A 21,002-nucleotide genomic window follows, 5' to 3' on the forward strand; every position below is an offset into this window, starting at 1 on the left:
TAATTCATTTCTATTTTACCATGATTTCATCAAGCAATTAGGTAATCAAATGACTAAATCATTAAAAAAAAAAAAAACTCTGGAATTCAAACACAAACCAATACATGTAAAAAGAATAACCACCATCCAACTCCCCTCAGCCACACACACACACACACACACACACACACACACACACCTGTCCTTTGAAAAGCAGCTAAATATTCCAAAAATATTAACTTACTGCCCAAATGGAAAGGTAAAAAATAACACCTTGGAGACAGATGAGGGTTCAAATCCCAGCTATACAATTTAACTAGTAAGAACCTTGAGCAACTAACCATTGCCAGACTCACTTTTCCCATTATAAAATGGAAACATCATTACTCACCTCATAGTGAAACTGTTGCAAAGATCTAAAGAGGCAATGCATGTAAAGCACCTAGCACAGTGCCTAAAACACAACTAAGAAGCACTCCACACGTGGAGACCAGAACAGTTGAATTACTACCATTTAACAAATGGATGTCAGAAATGGACTAAGAAGTTAAATGTCTTATCAAACTGGTACATTAGAGATAATTCAGAGTTGAACAGGCTGTAACAACAATAACAAGAGCTACCATGAGTGCCTTCTAGCACTAGGCACTTTAAAATTTTTTTAAAAAAATCTTTATAACAGGGGCACCTGGGTGGCTTAGTTCGTTGGGCGTCTGCCTTCAGCTCAGGTCATGATCCCAGGGTCCTGGAATTGAGCCCCACATCGGGGTCCCTGCTGTGCAGGGAGCCGGCTTCTTCCTCTCCCTCTGCCATTCCCTCTGCTTGTACTCTCTCTCTAATAAATAATAAAATCTTAAAAAAAAAATATCTATTAACAATCCAATAAGGGAACAACCAAGCACAAAGTATACACAGGTACTTCAGGGAGCATTAAAATATTTCTACAAAGTCTTGAGTGGAGATATTTACACTCTGTATACATATTCGTATATATTTTTCCCTAAAGAAAAGGATCAATTTTTTATTCTATTTTGAGCATATATACACATATTCTAATATGTACAAATAATGTATTACTCATATGTATGTGTTCTTGGCAGATTTTAATCTTGTTTTCTTATCTACCAAATAGTGATAACATTTTGATAGATGTTTGATAGATCTATCCTACCCACAACACAGGGAATTCGCCTAAAAAAAGCAAATAATCTCTAAAAAACACTGGAAACCATACAATCCTACAAAAACAGGACAACAATGTAAGAATAGAAATATAAACTGCAATTTAATTTTACAAGCCTAGCTTAATTATTCTATATGCATTTTCCAGTCTAGCCTAACTGACGTAATGACTATCTGAACAAGCACTGCAGTTTTCTTCCATAAAAACAATGGCTTCCTCTCTCCACCTATTTAAAACTCATTCTACCCAGCACTGTATGTCACATTTGTTACCAGAGAACACTGTACTGTTATCTTTTTCATGAAAGTATGTCTTACCTCTCTAGCTAGACTGTAAACTACTGAAAAGGAATCCTTTTTCATAACGTGTATCTTTGGTAGCACAACAACATAATGCCTTGTCTATAAAAAAGCACTCAAGTGTTCAAAGGCCAATTCACTGCATTTCAAAATAAAGAATAGGATGGTTTCTAAGACTAGGGTTTGTACAACAATCCATTAAATCCATTAAAATTTCCAGATTGGGGCACCTGGGTGGCTCAGTTGTTAAGCATCTGTCTTCAGCTCAGGTCTGATCTCGGGGGTCCTGGGATCGAGCCCCGCATCGGGCTCGGGCTCCCTGCTCCATGGCAAGCCTGCTTCTCCCTCTCCCAGTCCCCCTGCTTGTGTTCCCTCTCTCAGTGTCTCTCTGTCAAATAAATAAAATCTTTAAAAATAAATAAATAAAATTTCCAGATTATCCATTATTAAAGCTGCAATCTGCAAGCCTGCTCACTACCTTTAGTCAGTTAACCTTTAGTTAATCTAACTCCATGGTTCTCAAATTGTGACCCAGGCCCTCTAGGGGTATTCAGGACCCCTTCAGGGGCATACAAAGCCAAAAGTATTTTCAAAGTAGTAGTAAGGCATTATGTGCCTTTTTAACTCCCTCTCATGAATGTAGCTTTCCAGAAACTACATAATGTGTAGAGATATATAATGAAATGTGTCACATTTGGAAGCTCAACATAATTCAGTGAACCAACACTTTCCAAATGACCAACACATGATATTATGAAATCATGTATGGATAAAAGATCCATTCAAAATGCAACAGACTATTGGATTTTAATGTAACAGAATAAGAAAAGTTCACTGATCTGGCTTCAGATTCCTTCAAGAAACTACCATTTGTCAAGTTTTCATATAGTATCAAAGAAGAATATCCACAATTATCTGAAAAGGCTATTAAAATACTCCTCCCCTTTTCCGACTGCAAATCTTGTGAAGCCTAATTTTCTTCTTTATACACTTCAACCAGAACAACATAACCCAAGAGGCTAAATGCAGCAGCAGCTATCAGAACCCAGCTGTCTTCTATTAAGCTACACATTGAGATGTGCAAAAATGTAAAGCAATGCCAGTCATCTCACTAAATTTTTTTGTTGTTAAAAAGTTATTTTACGGGCGCCTGGGTGGCTCAGTTGGTTGAGCAACGGCCTTCGGCTCAGGTCATGATCCCGGGGTCCTGGGGTCGAGTCCCACATCGGGCTCCCCCTGCTCTGCGGGGAGCCTGCTTCTCCCTCTCCCTACCACTCCCCCTGCTTTTGCTCTCTCTCTCTCTCTAATAAATAAATAAAATCTTAAAAAAAAAAGAAAAAGAAAAGTTATTTTACATTAAAAACCTATCATTTGTAGGAAGTGGGTGAAATGGGTAGATACTGGTCAATGGGTACAAAGTTGTACTTATGTAGGATGAGTAAGTCTAGACATCTAATGTAAACCATGATAGCTATAGTTAATACTGTATTGGATACTGGAAATTTGATCAGAGTAGATTTTAGGTGCTCTCACCTCCCCTCAACACACACACACACAACTATATGAGAAATGGAGATGTTAATTAGGTTGACTGTTGTAACCATTCACTAGGTGTGTGTATATCAAAACATCATGTTGTACATCCAAAATATATATAACTTCTATTTTTTTTCTTAAAGTAGGTCACCAAACAACATCTGCAGTATGAAAGAGAGAGAGAATTTATAATTGCATAAAAATAGTTATGAAAGAATACATGCTGAATTGTTGACTGCAGGGGTGGAATGTGTATTTGACAGGAATGAAATAATTTCATTTTTACTTTGATTCTATATCACTTTAATTTACAGGTACACTTTTATAATTTGAAACAAAAAATTAGAAACCTAAAATCTTAAAATATATATTTATACACATATTTGTATATAATTTGTATTAACATAAAATGGTTACTATTTTTAAATGAACAAATAAGTAAATTTCATCTGATATAATTTCTAAAAATCCAAATATCAACAGATAGAACACATAAACAAGGGATCTTTGGGGTCCTCAATAATTTTTGAAGAGTATAAAGTACTACTGAGTTTAAAACTACTGAGTTAGGCTGGCCTAACTAAATTTACGCTGATTTGGGTGTTCCTCACACTAGCTCCGTTTCACTTCAGAAATGCAAAAATTTCCCAGAAAAGACCCATGTCAACACTGTACAACTTGGAGCAGTATTCACTAAGCTCTTGATGAATGTTTTGCACTCATTTTGCAGTAAGCAGTCCTCCTACAATGAACAACTACTTAGATTTTCAGCGAAAGGATTTGGCAAAAACATCAACCGTTCTCATTGATTCCCATTTCATAAACAATAATCACTTAGCCATATGACCTGTTTTAAGTAATCAAGAAAAACAGTACAACATAACAGACAGCATTTATTGAGCCCATAACATATGCCAGGCACTATACTTTACTTACATTATCTCAAATCCTCACAACCCTGCAAACAACATATAACAGAGCAGCAAAGAGACTCAGATGTACTTGTCAAAGGTCACACAGTTAATAAATGGTGGAATCAGGACTCAGAACCAGCACTGTGTAACTCCAAAGTCCAGTGCTCTCTGCACTCTACCAGGTTAGCTTCATAACCCTAGACTGGAAATCAGACCTGTCGCTTATTCTGTGTCCTTGAGCAAGTTACAACTTCTCTCAGCCAGTTTTCGCATCTACAAGAGGGTTAGTCTAACTGATCTCCAAAGTCCCCTCCATAGCTAATATTCTTGGATCATGATTCATCACAACTTCAACCCTACAGTTTTAGAGTAAAAAGGTCCTCTGTATCCTTTTCTGAACAGAATAAGAGAAGCGATACAAATAATGGGGAAGTAATGAGTAAAATTTATAGACCAGGATATAGCTCTTCATGCTTTAATATTAATAATTATCATAAAATATACTATAAACACTAAGCGGGCACTCTGTACTCCTTTCATTCCAGGCAACCAGAGCTTCCTTCTTTGACAAAAGCTTGGGCATTCTGCCAGCAGACATCTCTGAAGGTGGTAAGAACCTGTTAGCATGCAGCACAGGAATACCTAACTGAAGTGAAGGATTGCTATGGGAAGCAAATGCCTCATCATTAACCTCTATAGGAAGCACCATCTAGTCTTTGAGGCAAATTATACAATAATCAATGGAGATCTTTGCCAAGCATTTCTGAGAAAAGGAGAGCAAGCTACAGGAACTACTGAAAACTGACACATGGCACTTCAACACACACAAAGAAACAAAAAATCCAAGAAGAAATGTATTGATTGCAGGACAGTGTACATTAGGAGACGAGGTTTTACCCTATTTGCATACACTGATATTTGTCTAGGCTACCAAAGTTTAAGATTTCTTCCTGCAACAGCTACAAACCGAACACGATTTATTAGTATGTGCCAGACACTGTGCTGAGCCCCTGTGAGAAATCACCCTCTAATCCTATTCTACACAACTGTCAGATATTATATTCATTTTTAAAAGGTGAAAGAAGGTCTTACAGATAGTAAGTGGGAGAGGAAGGATTTGAAAATAAATCTGGCCAACTCCAAGGCCTGTGTTCTTTACAACATATTTTGGCTGGTTCCAGCGTTAATAAAACCTCATCCCTAGGTCAAAACAGAAAAATAATGTGTAATGTTTGAGTCAAGTTACAAGGGCATTTTAAAATTTTTAAATAAAGTTTTTAAAAGCCTGAAATCCATTTATGGAAGTACCTACTATTTAGATATTAGCAAAAGTCACAAGGTCACTGTCAAAAATCCATACTTCTTTGGATAATTATCAATACGCTTAAACTCAGGACATTTCAAATGGCTGCTGTTGCTATAGCTTACATTCCTGGTATTCTCACAGAATCTAAAAAAAAAAATCTCTTTTCTCGGGGCGCCTGGGTGGCTCAGTTGGTTAAGCAACTGCCTTCGGCTCAGGTCAGGATTTCAGGGTCCTGGGATCAAGCCCCACATGGGCTTCTTGCTCAGCAGGGAGCCTGCTTCTCCCTCTCCCTCTGCTGCCTGCCCCCCCCCCCCCCGCCGCTTGTGCTCTGTCAAATAAAGAAATAAAAAAATCTTTAAAAATCAATCTCTTTTGTCTAAGTAGCCAGGAAGCTATCTTTTACATAACCATCCCTTTTAGCCTAACCTAGCATAGTGAAGCAAATTACTCCAGGAGAAGAGAAGTTATGTCATTCAAAACACAAATATGAGTCTGACTGGCTCAGTGGGTAGAGCATGTGACTCTTAATCTCGGGGTTGTGGGTTCGTGCCCCAGACTGGGTGTACAGATTACTTAAAAAATAAAATTAAAAAAAAAAAAGGGAAGGAGAAAAAAAGAAAAATGACAAGGTTTACTAGGTGACTTACTAGCCACTTTAAGAAGAATGACTGAAAACTGGCCTATTTAAAGTTCTTTCAAACTTTAAAAAAGCTAAAAGGAAGAGTTTTCTTAATTGGGGCAAAAGTATAATTACAAAACCCTTCAACACACACAATTTGAGTTATTCTTCATTGAAAGTGAAGTATCTTAATCTAAGATACTTTTTAAAAGTATCTTAAGATGGGAAATCAATCAAGTTCTGATACCGTTAAGACTACTATTAACTTCTCAGCAAATCAACTTATGATTTTAAAATAATGAGCAGGGAAAGAAAGAATTTCAAAACACAAAATCTCAGAAGCTACAATTTCTTCTAATTGCTTATAATGTCCACTAGAGAGTTCCAAAGGTTATTTCATATTTTGCTTTTCTCATATGGAATACAGATCACAAGTGGTCAGGAGAAAGTGGCTATACTGCAACCAGCAAACTCAACCCCCCTTCCCTTACACACTGTCCTGCTAAAAGAGTACCAGGTCCCCCATACAAGATGATCTCTTCCATCTGTTGCTTTTTGCCTGTCTACTCCCAAATTTAGTGAACACTCAACTCTTGGAACCAAATAGACATGGATTTGAATCGCAGGTCCACAACTCACCAATTAAGTGATTCTGAACTTACTCAACAAGGCTCCGTTTTCTTTTCTTTCTTCTTTTCTAAGATTTTATTTGAGAGAGAGAGAGCGAGCGCGTGCACAAGCAGGCGGAGGGGTAGAGGGAGAAGCAGGATCTCCACTGAGCTGGGAGCCCAACATGGGGCTCAATCTCAGGGCCCTGGGATCACGACCTCAGACGCTCAACTGACTGAGCCACCCAGGTGCCCCAAGCCTCCGTTTCCTTTTCTGAACAAGAGCAACCACTTTAAAAGGCTAGTGTGAAGATTAGAGATAATATGCATAATGCATACCTATTATTAGTATTGTTAATCATTATGTGTCTGACAGTTTCTTTTTTAATGTTGCCATTGTTTGTAAGTGTAATACATCCACTACTAATTAACATAAAGAGAATTCACTTTATTTCTCACTGGCAAACCAGAGACAGGTAGCAAAGCCCTAGGAGTGACCACTAATATGAAACCTGCTATTGTCAACCTCGTCATAGTAAAGACTTTTATTTTAATTGTTTAAAGATTTTTATTTTAATTGCTTAAAAATTTTTGAAACTGCTCAATGGGTCAGGGGTTTCACTTTGGAGTGATGGGAATGTTTTGGAACTAGAGAGGGTCGTGGTTCCTAGACAATGTGAATGTACTAAATGCCACTGAACTCTTCAGTTTGAAATGGTTAATTTAAAAAAAATTAATTTTCAGAGGGAAAGAGGAAAAAAGTACCATAATTATTCCTACTGAACATCATTAGATGCCAGTAAGGTGACCAGATAAACTGAGTTTATTTGAGGTTTTCTGGTCCACATTTCTAAAGAAGCAGCCTGACATAGTGGAAGGAGCCCAAGCCTGGAGGTCGAGAAATCCACCTCTCACCCCAACTATGCCACCAGCTATATGTGTGATTCTGGACAAGTCCCTTAACCGCTCAGGATATATCCTGAATTCTTCATCTATCAAAGAACAAAGCAGGGCTAAAAGAACCTCAAAACTTTCTCACAAGATGCTATACTTTATATTCTTGGCAAACCGATTATGTGAAATAAAATTACCTAGATCTAAAAAAGTTTAACTACAATATATGCTAAACCTGACAAACTAAAAGCCACCACACATCCGCTGAGCTGAAAATGTGTTATCCTATATAGGAAAATCTTCTCATTTCAGGGTAATTGGGTCCTACTGACTCCTATTTACTGGAAACAAAAACAGATCCTATAATGACAGTGCCAAAATCATATTCACTAACATTATGATCTAAGCACAAAGGAAAAGACTTAATTCAGAGATGACTAATGTGGTAAGCTCAAGGTCACCATAATAAAACAAGCTGGTGAACTTCAAGTTTTTAACTAATAAATTCAAGGAGGATGTCTTTTTATCCAACTAATAAAAATGCATTAAGTATAAAAATATAAATATAATGCATCATTAGATAGCCTATAAATAAAAATTATATACATTAATCAAAATTATTTTGCAAATACGTCTTTTTTCCCATAAATGACCTTCAGACTAAACTCCTGCTACAAGCCTCTGAAAAGGTTATAATCTAAAGGAATCTTATTCTGTTCTTGACTATGCCTAGAAGAGAAGCTAAATCCTCTAGTATCTTCTGGTATTTTGTCAAGTGTAGGTTGTTAAAGACATGTTTTGGCAACTAACACCTTAACTACCATTAATTAGGGTGGAAGGCTTGTCTTCCTCCAGTGTGCTTCTAAATCCTTAGGGGAAGGAAGCGGGGCTTGGCATGATCATGCAAACCTGTTAACAGGATCTACACAAAGTGATGGAGGTGACTAGTTGGGAACTCCGATCTGTTGTTTTGTTTTTTAATATTTTATTTATTTGAGAGAGAGCAGAGCGAGAGAGAGCACACCAGCGGGGGAAGGGGGAGGGGGCAAAAGGAGAGGGAGAAGCAGGCTCCCCACTGAGCAGGGAGCCAGATGCGGGCTGGATCCCAGGACCCTGGGATCATGACCCGAGCCAAAAGCAGATGCTTAACCAACTGAGCCACCCAGGTGCCCCTCATCTGTGGTTTGCAAAAGGGTGGGACAGACACAGTTTAGATACCCATAGCCCATGAAGCAGTAAAGGAAAGCTCAAAGGATGACATCTAAGTTGTAACAAACTGCTGAGAATACATGAAGTGCTTTACAACCTAGAGCAACTTATCTAACAAACCTAGTGAAACAAGTGGAGGCACTTACAAATCAAAAGAAGTCTGGATGCCTTATCAGAAGTTTTCCAAATCAATTATCTAGATTCAGACCTCAGTAACAGATTCAAAATCAAGTCTTCTCTTTCTGGCAGTTAGTATCAAAATGAAAGCATAAAGCCACAGATGCACATCCTTTCTAAACATCCCTAATTTTCTTTTTATCAAAACAATCATCACCTGACTGTCACCACCACACTGGAAAACTCAATACTGAAACTAAACTAAACTTGCCTCCTGATGCCACTTCTGTTGGATTCCGTACCTCTCTTCAGGGCACCCTAGCCGGCCCAATCAACCGGGCTTAAAACCTGTAGACTTGTCACTCAGCCCTCACATCCAGTTACCAAGTTTCACCAGTTTCAAGGCATCCCTTCTATACCCTTTCCACTACTTTTAGCCCTTTTTTCCTTCAAACTAGTACAACAGCATCATAATCAATGAATGCATTTCAGCCTCTCTTTTCACATAGTTATCAAATTCATAAATATAGCCCTAATAATACCATCCCTCCACTCTTGCTCAAAAACCTTTCACTGAAGCCTCACTGTCAACAAAGTAAAGTCTGAGTTCCTCACTCTTGCATTCAAGGCCTTCCACCCATGGCTCCAACATTCCTCTCCAAACTTACGCTCTTACCAATTCCTTTGATATTCCCTCACCTTTAACTACTGAACCACTTATTCTTTCTCAAAAAAAAAATCTTGAGCATTCTTATTTTGCTAATGCAGTTTCCTCCATATGTAATTCTCTTCTCTATTTTCTCATTATCGAATCCTACTTGTTTTCCATGGCTCAGTACAGATGTACATATCACATCCTCTCTGAAGTCTCTCCCTTATCTCCCTTAGCTAGAAATAATTTCTTGCTCTTCTGAATTCCTGGACCATTTTATCTAAGGTCTTACCTTTAAAAAATACACACACACACATATATACATACATATATACACACACATTTACACATACATACACACGTATATACACACACATACACACACACACACACACACACACCCCATCATCTATCCTAACAGACTGTAAGCTCTTAAAGGTCAGGGTCTATGTGTACTTTATTCTTGTATCCTCCCCATCCAACCAGCACAGTGCATAACATTCAAAATTATGATGAATTAATAATAAAACCAACAGCAGTCCTATGAAAGGATACTCATTAAGAAGAAAAACACATCGTAAAGACTTCAAGGTACATAGTATTCCACAGGAAAAACTGAAATTCCAACTATAGCATCTTTACCAAATAACAGACTACAACCAATAAAAGAATAATTCAGTCAACAAATAGTCAACGACCTACTTAGTGCCAGGCACTGTTCTAGGTGCTTAGAATCTGCAGAATACAAAACCAATATTAATCCTTACCTTATGGAGCTTTTACTCTAGTAAAGGTAAAAGGGCAATACACAAAATAAGTAAAATGTAAGTTAAATGGTTTAAGTGGAAATGAGAAAAAGGTGGAAAAGGAAGTCTGGGGAGGGCCAGAAATGGAGGAGCTGCCATTTTAACAGGGTAGAAAGGGAAGCCTTCACCAGAAAGGGCAGATATGCACAAAGAACTGACAAAGACAGAGCAATCTATCTACTCAGCAATGCTGAGTAAGAGCATTCTAGGCAGGGCAAATAGCAAGTGCAAAGGGCCTAAGACAGGAATATATGCCTGGCACATCAAAGAAACAGCAAGAAGGCCACTGTGGCCAGAATGGAAAAGCAAAAAGTAAGAGATTAGGTCAGAGGAAAGAAAAGGATATCTGAGCACATAAGACCTTGACAGGACTTAGCTTTTTATTCTGAGCAAGACAGGGAGTCACCAAAGGGTTCTGACCAGAAAGAGACAAAATCTGACTTACCTTTTTAAAAGGATCATCCTTGCTATGGTATTGAGAACAGAATATGAAGGGGCAAGAGCAAAAAGGGGCTACTGCAATAATTCAAAAAACTGATGTAAACTTAAATCAGTAGAGGTGATGAAAAACGGTCAGAGTCTGGCTATATTTTGAAGGCAGAACTGGCAAGATTTCCTGATGGGTCAGATGTAGCGTGTGAGAGAGAGTCAAGGACAACTCTTTTGGCCTGAGCAACTAGAAAGATGGAGAAAGTTGCTATTTACTAAAACATGGAATACCACAAGAGGGGCGAATGAAAGAGGGGGCAGGGTAAAGATCAGGAGTTTGGTTTGGGACAAGTTTAGTTTGAGATGCCAATAAGATATATAAGTGGAGGTGTCAATATAGGCAGTAGGACATACAAGTCTGGAGTTTCAGAGATAAGAATCTGAGAATCATCAGCATATACACAGTATTAAAGCCATGAGATTGGATGAGATCACCAGGGGAATGAGAATAAAGAGCAGAGATCCCAGGTGGTCAATATTAAGAGGTAGTAGTTATGAGGAAGACCCAACAAGGGAGAAGCCAAGCAGATAGGAGGAAAACCAACAGAATATGGTATCCCAGAAACCAGAGCAGAAAGTATTTCAAGGAAGGAGACATCCACTGCACCAAATGCTGCTAATGGGTCAAGTAAGAAACTTGGTGGTTTCGACAAGAGCAGTTTCAGTAGCGTAATTAGGTTGAAAGTCTCATTACTGTAGGTTCAGGAGAGAACAGAACTGAAGATGAGTAGAAAAACTTTTTCAGGAAGCTGAGAAATTGGGTTGCACCTACAAGAAAAAGCATGGTCAAGAAAGGGTTGTTTTAAAAAAAAAACAGATGAAATAACAGCATGTGTATGCTGACTAGAACGAGCCACAAGACAGGAGAATAATAATGTTGCAGGAGAGAGGGGGAGAACAGACATGATTTCAACTGCTATAGAATTTCACCAAAAGAGTCAAACAGCCCAATGAAGAGAAATTTCACTAGCTTAGTGGGCAGTAATTCCAGAGTACTATTGTTCTTTGTGATACTAAAGAAGGAAGGAGGGCAGCCCATAATCCTAATTCACATGCCATAGGAAGCTCAGAAGGGAGGCTGGGCCATTTACTGAGAACATTCATGTTAGGCCTTTTATATGTTATTTCATTTAAGCTCAAAATAACTTCATGAGGTATTATCTTTATGTTACAGATAAGGAACCAGAAGCTCAGAGAGAGCAAGTAATTTGATTAACACACAAAGCTGGTGAGTGGTAGAGCTATGTTTCAAATCCAGCTCCTCCTGAGCATTAGATAAGGAATTATAGTTACCGTAGACAGTTAAAAGTTTTGTGGTTATACCTTTTTTTAGGTTCCTATCTATTAGAAATACATACTGAAGTATTTATGGATGAAAGCATATGATGTCTAAGATTTACTGTAAATATTCCAACAAAAACAACAGAAAGTAATTGTGAGTGAGGGGTAGATGAAACAAAAGCAGCAAAATGCTGGTAATTATTGAAGCTAGTTGACGGGTACATGAAAGTTCATTGTACTGTTCTCTTTCATGTACATCTGAACATGCCATGGTAAAAAAAAAAATAAAAATCCAGGTGCTTCTGGGTCAAATTTTTCTCATTACTACAAAGTGTGCCCCTAATTTCTTCTTCAGTCCTCCCTTCAAAAAAAAATGTTATGTGCTTCAGAGCTTACAGTTTTCTTCTTTAATCCTCACTGTAACTGTAATTTAGGGGTTTTATTCCAATTTTATACATAAGGAGAGAGAACTACAACTAGTAAATAACAGGATCAGACCTCAAAGCCAAGTCTTCTGGTGTCAACAACATTGTACTACCCATTACAGCAGTCAAGGTTGCACACAGGATCATCTCTAGAAATAACCTAAAAGGAGAGTCCACCCAAGTACTAGCCCTTTTCTTCAAATTCATTACTACTGCATAACCCTGGAGCCCCAAATTTCCTAGGAAGGCCACATATTACTGCAGGCAGTCCTTGAAAAGACTTGACTAAAAGAAGCAGATTTCAAATTTGCCCAGCCATCAACCTTCCTGGCCAAATTTGGGAACCAACAGGAATCTCTGAAAGGGTGTTCTGAAAGTCTGCCTATCTCTGCTCTAGAGTCAACTCTGTGCCTCCATTTCTCTAAATGTAACACTCTCCTGTTCACCTACTTTATACTCCCACAGGGACCAAAGTCCAGGTATGTGAACCCTGAGCGCTAGAAATAAAGAACACTATCAAACAATAATACTGACCAAAGTCAGTTTTGGAGATTTTATTTTTTAAGTAATCTCTACACCCAACATGGGGCTGGAACTTAACAACCCTGTGATCAAGAGTCACATGCTCTATCCACTAGGCCAGCCAGGTGCCCCTCAAAAGCCAATTTTGTGTAACTCCACATTTACCACAAAGCTGGCATATCAAAGAGCATCACAGTTAATAATTATCTTTAAGATACCATCTTTTCAAAAGCCTCATCACTAATATACTTGATATCTGTTCTTCCATACTAACCTTGACATTAAAAGTTTATTTACAGCTTGCTTCAAAAATAACTGAAAATATACATACCAAGGGTTCCAAATGTTATTCTCTCCAGCTGCTAACCTATATTATCAAAACTGTAACACCTTTCGCCTCTAGTTCACTAGCTTTGCTAACTAAAACTCAATTGTCCAGAGTTAAGATAAGAGCTAACCCAGTACCCTATACTTCATTATGTAAAAATGTAGTTTGTCTAAGTTGTACAAAAGCCTAGGATTAGATGCAATGTTTGAGGTTTTTTTTTTAAGATTTTATTTATTTGACAGAGAGACAGACAGCGAGAGAGGAAACACAAGCAGGGGGAGTGGGAGAGGGAGAAGCAGGCTTCCCACCGAGCAGGGAGACCAATGCAGGGCTCGATCCCAGGACCCTGGGATCATGACCTGAGCCGAAGGCAGACGCTTAAAGACTGAGCCACCCAGGTGCCCCTGAGTTTTATATTTACTTGGAATTATAAACATCATAAGAATAAACTGCCTCCATCTTAACTGTTAGAAACAAACCACCTCTTTACCAGGTCACTACCTAGGTAACCAAAGTTATAGACTCCATTTGCACATTAAGGGCCAATCTATCTAGGGAAGGATCTATTCTTTACTGAAAACAGTATTATAGAGCCCTACTAAGAAATCTTAGGTCTGGCACAAAATGTGCCTTTGAGCCAAAAGTCAATGCATGTTTGTTGAATTAAACTGGTAGGACAGGTAGGCATAATTAAAAAAAAAAATCTAAACAGGGTCTTTCAGGACAATTACTATTTGCCTTATGTCAATAGTATTAATATGGTTAAATTCAATTTTTAACAAAATGCTGATCTGCCTAATAGGGTATCGTGAAAAGTCCTGGTACCTGGAAAACTGCAAAGAACAGGAAATTCTGCAGGTGCAGTAAGAAACTACATCTTATCCATGACCTAGAAACGCCTCAGAATTTATTACACAACCCGCGGCAGAATTCTCACTCTTCAAATGGAAATGAACCATGAAGTCACACAATGCAAGGCTGTGATTTTATTATTGATATAATCAACTATACCCTTTCGAGTTGTGCTAAAGTTAACTCAAGAAAGCAGATGTTCGACACAGTGTTAGTTATGTCAGAAGTTAAGAGAATTTTAATATCAAATAACTAAAACTTAGGATGGCATTCATTTACTCAGCAACACAAATATATGGAATGTCTTTTTTGAGACAGACACCATACTTCTCAAAAATGATGTATTTCAAGGACGCTTAAAACAAGAAATACATCAAATTAGGCATGAAAGTGACAAATCAGGTCATGTGGTTACCTCATTATTCAATGCAAGACCTAAAAGTTACAGACTTGCAGATCTTTCAGGCTTAAACCATTTAAATATTTATATCACCACTAATCTGGCCTCATCACTTCATTCTTACCTGTTTTAACTGACATATAAATTTAACTTACATTTCCCCATAAAGTTTTCTAAAATTAGACTGGATTATGAAGCCTCTCATAATTACCTGTCAGAAACACTTTTTCTACAGCTGAACAAATTTTAAAAAACAACCAATTTTCCAATAAGAAGAGCTATGCAAAACAAATGAAAACAGTAAGAGCAGTAAGATGGGTAATGGAGGTCCAAACTTGTTATATAAGAGAGTAAACTATTAAGAATAGATCAGCTGGGCGCCTGGCCGGCTCAGCTGGTGGAGCAAGTGGCTCTTGGTCTTGGGGTTGTGGGTTTGAGCCCCACGTTGGGTATGGAGATCACTTAAAAATCAAATCTTTTTTTTTTAAGATTTTATTTATTTATTTGACAGAGAGAGACACAGCAAGAGAGGGAAAACAGCAGGGGGAGTGGGAGAGGGATAAGCAGGCTTCCCACTGAGCAAGGAGCCCGATGCGGGGCCCAACGCCAGACGCCTAACAACTGAGCTACCCAGGCGCCCCAAAAATCAAATCTTTATTTTTTTTTAAAGACTCTACCTATTTATTTGGCAGAGAAATACAGAGAGAGAACAAGTAGGCAGAGAGGCAGGCAGAGGGAGAGGGAGAAGCAGGCTCCCCACCGAGCAGGGAGCCCGACGTGGGGCTTGATCCCAGGACCCTGGGATCATGACCCGAGCCGAAAGCAGCCGCCTAACCAACTGAGCCACCCAGGTGCCCCCAAAAATCAAATCTTTAAAGGGGAGCCTGACTGGCTCGGTCAGTTGGGCATCCAACTCTCGGTTTCAGCTCAGGTCATGATCTCAGGGTCCTAAGACTGAGCCCCATGTTGGGCTTCTCACTCACTGGGGAGTCTGAGATTCTCTCTCCCTTTCCTTCCACCCCTCCCCCCCCCGCTCGCTTGCTCGCTCTCCCCCCCCAAAATAAATAAATCTTTAAAATAAAATAAAATCTTCAAAAGAAAAAAAAAAAAGATCAGCTAGCACAAAAGACTACTATCAGGGCTGGGTATTACCAAGCTCAAGCAAATTAATGTCTAAAATGTCTTACTATTTACGTTTTTGCAATGTCAATCATAACCAGCATCTAGAGGCTTTTTACAACTAACAAACATTTTTAAAGCATTTAAATATCATTCCTCCTCAAATAGCGCATAACCTGTCAATAGGCTTGGAAATGTCAAAAGGATGGGTCTTTGAGAACTAAAATTTTAAAAAGGAAAAAGTATTCAATAAATCTAAAGGAGGAAGTTTAATGCCACTAGAAGAGGGATAGCTCTATTTTTCTGTTCAAGTCACTTAGAATTAGTTGATTTTCTCCAAAAGACACAGGAAAATGTATTTACTATTCCTGATTTAGGAAGTGAATTCACTGAATGAGAGAAGTGCTCATCTCTGGAAATTCATGCTTAGAAGCCATCTCAGGCTATAGCCACAATGCAGAATGTCTCTCACGATCTTCTGCTCATACTCAAGAATTCAAATCGGCACCAACACTCAACTACAAGAAATGAGCCAGAAAAGATAAGGAGACAGTAGAGCAAAGAATGAACAAACTTCAATTTGCAGACATCTCTGACATTCAGAAAAGTTTCATCTCTATCCAAGTTTCTCACTACAAATTAACCCACCTACTGCCAAATTCTGCACCAATTATTATTTGACCAAAATAAAAAGAAAAAAGGAGCTAAGGAAATAACATCTATCCCCATATTTACATAGTTCTAATCTTCCTGAAAGACTTATACTTGTTTTATATAAACCATCTCAATTCTCATGGGAGGTAGACAGAGTCAGGTTTCTGGAGGAAAACAAGCACAAAGGGATTAAGTATCTTGTCCAGCAAGTCAGCAGTGAAAATAAAACCAGACCCAATTATTTAGCCTACAAAGTCTAAATAACCTGCTTTCCTTGGTTCATGAACTTAGGACAGTATTTTCAAGTGCCTACTAACTATCCCAAACCATGGAACTTCACAGAACAATACATATAATCAGAACACTGTGCCAGAATTGAGTATTCTGAGCAAGAAAATACTGCTTGCCCCAAATCAATAAAATGAACTAACACAATGGACTTAAAAAATGCAAGGAGGAAACAATAGCCATATGGGAGAGAATTTTCAAAGGTCACTCTATTCATCTTATATCCTACTGCTCAAATTCTCTGCCAGGGAGCCAAAGAGGCCAAACATGCTCCTTATAACCATATCCTACACATATATCAAATCTCAAAATACTGCAAAGAATTTCAATGAAATGTATTATTATGCTTCAAAACCTTTCCCTCCAAAATAAAATCTTACAGCAATGCCTTCAGAACATTATTTTGTTGCCTTCATGATGCACTTTAAATGTGGATTTTATTTTATTTTATTTTTAAAGATTCTATGTATTTATTTGACAGAGAGACAGAGCCAGAGAGCATAAGGGGAGGGAATGGCAGAGGGAGAGGGACAAGCAGGCTCCCCACTGAGCAGGGAGCCTGACATGGGGCTCGATCCCAGGACCCTGGGATCATGACCCAAGCTGAAGGCAGATGCTTAACCATCTGAGCCACCCAGACGCCCCTAAATTTGGATTTTAAAAATGATGAGCTCCCAGGTTATTTTTTAAATATTTATATTTACAGATTCAGATTACTTAAAATGTGTTGTTCTGCTAAGCCCTCATTATGTTTAGGCAAGATTCCCACTTCCACTCAAACTTATTATTTGAACTTACAATGGCCGCATTAAGATACTTCCTAAACTGACAAAAGGAGAAAACTAATCAAACCAGAAAGCTTCCCAAGGTATCAAAGCAGACCTTTTACTTGAAATCATACTAGGTACTACATTACACACTACATGAAGCCCACAAAGCGATAATTGAAGTTATTTCTGCAACACGACAAATAATAATTTTTTTGCAAAATCTGACAAGACTGAATTTTCAACTGTCAAAAGGGAAATCATTTTCTAAGATTCTAGAAAACCCTGCTTACTAAGGCAGTCTCAAAGCAGTTTCCTTAATCCTTCCAAATCCCAAAGAATCTAACACAAGCCACAGAACACTGAATGAGACCTGCACTGAAATATCTGTGCTCAAACCCCTGAAGGTTATTTCCTATGTGTCTGGCAAGCTGATTGGCTGTATGTCCACACAACCCCAAAAGTCTTGCCTCAATAAAGCTAACACTACACTCCATAACTCAAATCACAATACCAGAAAATCCAAAAGCCTCCAACCAAATTTTACTTGAACTATTTGGGAGAAAAAGCCGACAAGCTAGGATCAGTTATTTGCAACCTTGAAAGAGAGTTAAAGAATCGCAGATCTCCATTCCTGCTACATTTAGGAGCTGGATGTACATTACCTCTGTCTGCCTCTAGCATGGGACTCAGATATTACATCACTCAAAGCCTGAAAACTACCCCATTACCCAGAAAGCACCAGGGTAGCTGAGACACTGCACCAAGGTATCCTTTCCTCCCTGATACAGCCTTCAAATGCTACAGACACTGGGCCCTGCTCTCTCGCAATATCTTCACAAAGGCATCTGCCCTGCACCTGCTGCAATCCTATTTCTATTCAGTTGTGGTGCACTCCACACAACCCTGTATGGCTCTTCCATCTGCACATTTGTCAGTGCAATGCACTAGGACAATATCCCACCGCATACCTCCTCCAAACTTGGGAGTGTGTACTACTCAGCTCTCCCTTATCCCTTCCCCATTCACAGAGTTCTGGAACTAAAATCGGGCTCCTTGATTTTTCTGATCCTAGAGGCATGAACTTCCAAATATGTACAGGGTTTAATGTCCTCCATTTTTCATTAATATCATTCCAGGATCCACATACACACACCACACACACTCTTCAGCTCTACATACAGAATGTAATCCCCTCTCTTTAGTTTTGTTTTGGTTTTTGTTTTTTCAACTTCTGCACTCTGCCTTTTCTTTTATTTCCAGTGACCTAAAATTTCTGAACCCCCTTAATCTCTCAAGACTCAAAGTTTGCCAGTCTCTCCCCACTCTTTGGCACCCTGCTCCTGCTCCTTCCATTCTCTTTTAAGCAACCTGTTTTCCTAACTCTCTCAAACCTGAACAGTCATTTCCTGCCCCTAAACCTGGACAACCTGCTTCCCCTACCACCACAATCCAATACACAACCTATCCCTTTCTAGTCACAGACACATTCACACACCTCCCTACCTTGCCTGTCTTTTACCCCATTATGTACTACTATGCATTCTTCTACGTCCTCTACCCAAAAATATCCTGTTTCCCCCCCTTCTTCCTCTTTCCTGCCTGTCCACTTCTCTACCAGACAAAATCTAGCACCCCCAAGCTATGCTTCCCTCCCTCTACACACTGTATGTACTCTAGACCTGCATCCTTCCCCTTCCAACCTATCCCCTACTACCTCCCTCTACTGATTTCCCTTCACACACGTACCACCCCCCACCCCTTCTTCTCCCTAACTTCCCTCCACACTTCTGCCCCCAAAACATTTCCTTCCATCTGTTTTCATACTTCACCTGCCCCTCCAAGAACACTTCCCTCACCCCCTACCCCTTTGGCCCTCTACCTCACACATACTACACTCCACCTGTCCTCTGCAATGTCTCCCCAACCCCAGAGTTTCCTATCTTGCTGCTCCCCCACCTACATTTTTACTTCCCCTACCTACATCTACACTTCCCATAAGAACACTGTCCATTTCACTCACATCTGCTACCCACTAAACACCCTGCACAGCTCCTGTCCATCCCCATCACCCCACTCCACTGTCCTCACTTCTCTCAAACTCCGGCCCTGCTCCAATCACCTCCCCCGCCCCCATACGGTTCTCCCCTGAGCACCACTCACCAGTGAGACACCTGTCTTCTCCCCCCCCACAACACGCCCTCCCTCCGCATGTCCCACGTGTCCAGCCTCAACACCCTCCTGCTTCCCTCTTGTCTTCCCTACACACCTCTTGGCGAGATACAGTCCTCACATCCTTCACAGGTCTCCTGAAGCCTCTGGGCCTACCCTCACACACACCTCCTCCCTGCAAACCTCCATTTCCCTCACCATCACTCCAGAGACCCCTAGACACCTCCGTCCCTCTCTCCCCACCACACTTCCCCCTACCTGCACATCTTCCTCCACATTTCCCTTCACATTTGTCCGGTGGCCTTCCTTAAATCTGCCCCCACTCCCTGCCCCTCACACGCAGCCCCGACCGGGACATCCGCTTCTTCCACTCCTCCCTCGAGTCCCTAATTTCCTCCTTCCATTCCCATCACGCTCGCCTCTACCCTCCCCAAAGCCTCCCTCACACCCTCCCGAACCCCTACAGACTGCCCCCCACCCGCCTGAATGTCCTCCATCCCTCTCGCACTCGCCCTGGCCCCATTGGGCCCCCGAACCTGCCTGAAGGCCCTCCCGCTCCGTTGGGCCGGATCCCTCCACCCTTCATTCTCCCCCAAGTCTGCCCACACCCTCCGCCAGCCCCCCAAGCCTCGCTCCCGGCCCCTGCCCCCAATGTCCTCCAACACCTGCCCGGAGCCCCTCGCCCTCCATCCTACCGAGACCCAGGGCGCCGGGTCCCCCCACGCTGCCCACGCCCTCCCCTCACTCGGGGCCGGGACCCCGTCCCCCCGAAGGTGAGGAAGGCTGCCCGCTGCCCTTGCCCGAAGCGGCCGGGGCACCGCAGCGGCGGCCACAATGCCGGAGCCACGGGGGCCGGGATTGCTCCCTGTTCTCCGCCGGGGCCGCCGCGGCCGCTGCCGCCGCTGCTAAGGACGCACAACAAACAATGCGGGGCCCTGGCCGGCTCCGCCAACCGCCTCAACCGCCGCCTTAACCGCCGCCCGCCCGGGACGGCCCGCCGCGCAGGCGCCTACCCCGCCGCCGCAGCCTACCCGCGCCGCCGCGCTCTGCCCGCGCCCGGTCCCCGCTCCCGCTCCGCCGCCGCCGCCACCTCGTCCGCCCGCGTCTCCGGCTCCTCAGCCCAGCGGCGGCGGCTGCGGCGGCTGCTGCACTGGTGGCGCTCGCGGCTCCGGTCTCCGCTTCGGCGGCGGCGGCGGCGGCGGCGAGCACGTGACACCGCCCAGCGCGCCCATTGGCCGATACGGGGGGCGGGCCCGCGGCTGCTGGGGAACGGAAAGCCCGCCCCCTCGCTCGCCGCGCGCCCCCTCCACGCGCACTCTGCCGTACCTGAGAGCGCCGGCCAGCGCCCGCCGGCGCCGTGCCGCGCCGCCGCCTGCGCCAACTGCGCACCTGGGAGCGCGCAGGAACCACACGCTGGTGGAGGCTGCATGCACCTGCGAGCGGACGCTTACGTAAGCTGCGTCCCCGCCTTTCTCCCGGCGCCAGGCCCCCGCCCGCTGCAGCACCTGAGCCCCGCTGCGCTAACAGCGTAACTGCTGCGGAGCGGGGACGAGCTGCTCAGAGAGGCAAGAGAAATGCACGGA

At 41.5% G+C, this 21,002-nt stretch overlaps 1 protein-coding gene across 2 annotated transcripts in view; it reads right to left on the reverse strand.

Annotated features, from left to right (window-relative positions):
• STRBP (spermatid perinuclear RNA binding protein) overlaps window positions 1-20,575 on the reverse strand; it is a 130,040-nt gene extending 109,465 nt beyond the window's left edge. The window contains exon 1 of one of the 2 annotated variants that reach the window (XM_088019048.1): window positions 20,451-20,575. The gene's annotated coding sequence lies outside the window, so the exon portion shown is untranslated. The remainder of the gene's footprint in view (window positions 1-20,450) is intronic. The other variant, XM_028107586.2, reaches the window with a different exon arrangement.
• Window positions 20,576-21,002: the final 427 nt, after the last annotated feature.

The sequence above is a fragment of the Eumetopias jubatus genome, unplaced genomic scaffold, assembly GCF_037043125.1.
Source record: "Eumetopias jubatus isolate StellerSeaLion01/CBP00866 unplaced genomic scaffold, mEumJub1_p1.0 scaffold_15, whole genome shotgun sequence".
NCBI lineage: Eukaryota > Metazoa > Chordata > Mammalia > Carnivora > Otariidae > Eumetopias > Eumetopias jubatus.